This window comes from Belonocnema kinseyi, chromosome 9, assembly GCF_010883055.1.
Source record: "Belonocnema kinseyi isolate 2016_QV_RU_SX_M_011 chromosome 9, B_treatae_v1, whole genome shotgun sequence".
Classification (NCBI taxonomy): domain Eukaryota; kingdom Metazoa; phylum Arthropoda; class Insecta; order Hymenoptera; family Cynipidae; genus Belonocnema; species Belonocnema kinseyi.
The window spans coordinates 100,081,430-100,083,703 of record NC_046665.1 but is presented as its reverse complement, the minus strand read 5'-3'; positions in this window follow the sequence as shown (position 1 = coordinate 100,083,703).

The following is a 2,274-nucleotide window of genomic DNA, read 5'->3' as shown; positions in this document are numbered from 1 at the left end:
GAAACATGACCTTTAGATTTTCCGTGTGCATGCCTTTTGTCATTAAAAGTTCCAGTCCTTTCCGAGGCTATTTTGTAGTTTGTATTATTCATTGTTTATTTTTAATTTCATCTTATTTCGTGTTTCAACTAGAAATTCCAGTTGAAATGAGATTCACCCAATTGTGATTCTGAAACAACTAGTTTCACCTGCACTATTCAATAAAAACCCGAAATACTGAGTTTGCAACTGTAAGCGTTTGCGCAGAATAACATAACATACAACATAACCTAAAGTTGGCCAATGCGATCGCTTACGTAAAATGTCACATTGCAGAAAAAACTTCATCAATGAAGTTATTGAAACAAAGAAAGATGACCAGCAGAGCCATTTGTCTATCTTAACTTGGGATGCATACAAATTGTCTAGGTCCCCCTTTAAAAACACTTTTCCACGACTGTTCCCAGTAGAGTGATTGATCAAATCGCGAAACATCTTTTCAGGTTACCTCAAAAAAACACGTTTTAGCTACTGGTCATACCAGAGTGATTGGTCACATCTCGGACCTCTTTTCTAGGTCCTCCTTCAAATAATATATATTAGCCACTGGTCACAGAAAAGTGATTAGGCACATCTACGACCAATTTTCCAGGTCCTCATTTAAAAAATAAATTTCAGCGACCGGTCACAGAAGAATGATTGGGCACATCTAGAACCTATTTTCCAGGTCCCCTTTTGAAAAAATAGGTTTTAGCGACTGGTCACAAAAGAGTGATTGGTCAGATCTCGAACCCCATTTTCCAGGTAAACCTCTTTAAAAAATTCATTTTATCGACTGCTCACAGAAGAACGATTGGTCACATGTCGGACGCCTTTTCCAGATCATTCTTTGAAAATACGTTTTACCGACTGGTCACAAAAGATTGATTGGGCACCTTTTTGGACCAATTTGTCAACCCCCCTGTTTAAAAATACGTTTTTGTGAGTAGTCACAGAAGAGTAATTGGTCACATCTCAACCCCCTTTTACAGGTCCCACTTTAAAAAAACATGCTTTGGCGAATGTCACAACGGAGTGATGGGTAACATCTTGGACCACTTTTTCACGTCACCCTTTAAAAAAAATACGTTTTAACGACTGAGCACAGTAGATTACTTGATCACATCGCGAACTCTTTTACTAGGTTGCCCTTTAGAAAAAATACGTTTTGGCTACTGCTAATAGAAGAGTGACTATTCACATCTCGGAACTCTTTTCCTAGTCCCCTTTTAAAAACACGATTTAGCGAATTGTCACAGAAGAGTAATTGGGCACATCTAGACTCAATTTTCCAGGCCCCTTTAAAAAATACGTTTGAGCGACTGGTCACAGGTAAGTAATTGATCACTCTTCAAACCCTTTGTCCAAGCCTCCCTCACAGTTTTGCGTGACTAGTTGGTAGCACGTCATTCTTTAAACGCGAGTTTTAAAAGTTCTTCGAGCTTTGAACAATCACTCTTCTGTGACCAATACTTAAAACGTATTTTTTCAAAGGAGAACCTGAAAAAGGGATTCAAAATGTGACCAGTTGCTCTTATGTGGCCAGTTGCTAAGACGTACTTTTTTAAAGAAGACCCAGAAAAGTGATCTCAGATGTGACTAATCACTCTTCTGTGACCAGTAGCTAAAACGTGGTTTATAAGGTAACCTAAAAAAGGGTTTCGGCTTTGTGACCAATCACTCTTCTGTGACCAGTCATTAAAATGTTGTCAAGTGGAACCTAGAAAAGAGGTCCTAGATGTGACCAATCACTTACCTGTGACCAGTCACTAAAACCTATTTTTTCAAAAGGGGACCTGAAAAATAGGTTCTAGATGTGCCTAATCATTCTTCTGTGACCAGCCGCTAAAATTTATTTTTTAAACGAGGACTAAAACTTATCTTGCAAAGAAGGACCTGCAAATGTGGTTCCAGATGTGAACAATCACTCTGCTGTGACCATTTGCTAGCACGTTTTATTTTTAAAGGCCGAGCTGATCCAGTAGTTCGAGATGTAACCAACCACACTTCTGTGACTAGTTGCAGAAGCGTATTTTTTAGAAGTACTAAAATTCTAGAGGCTGAGAAAAAGATTTTTAGATGAAACTGGCTTCACATGTTTCTTTTGGAGATACGAGGGTAGTTCAATAAGTCCTTAGAATGAAGTATAAAAACATTTTTTTTGGGTAAATTTTTTTTTATTTTCCAACATAATCTCCTTGGAGCTCTATACACTTGGTCAATCGCTTTTCAAGTTTTTTTAATCCTTCAGAAAAG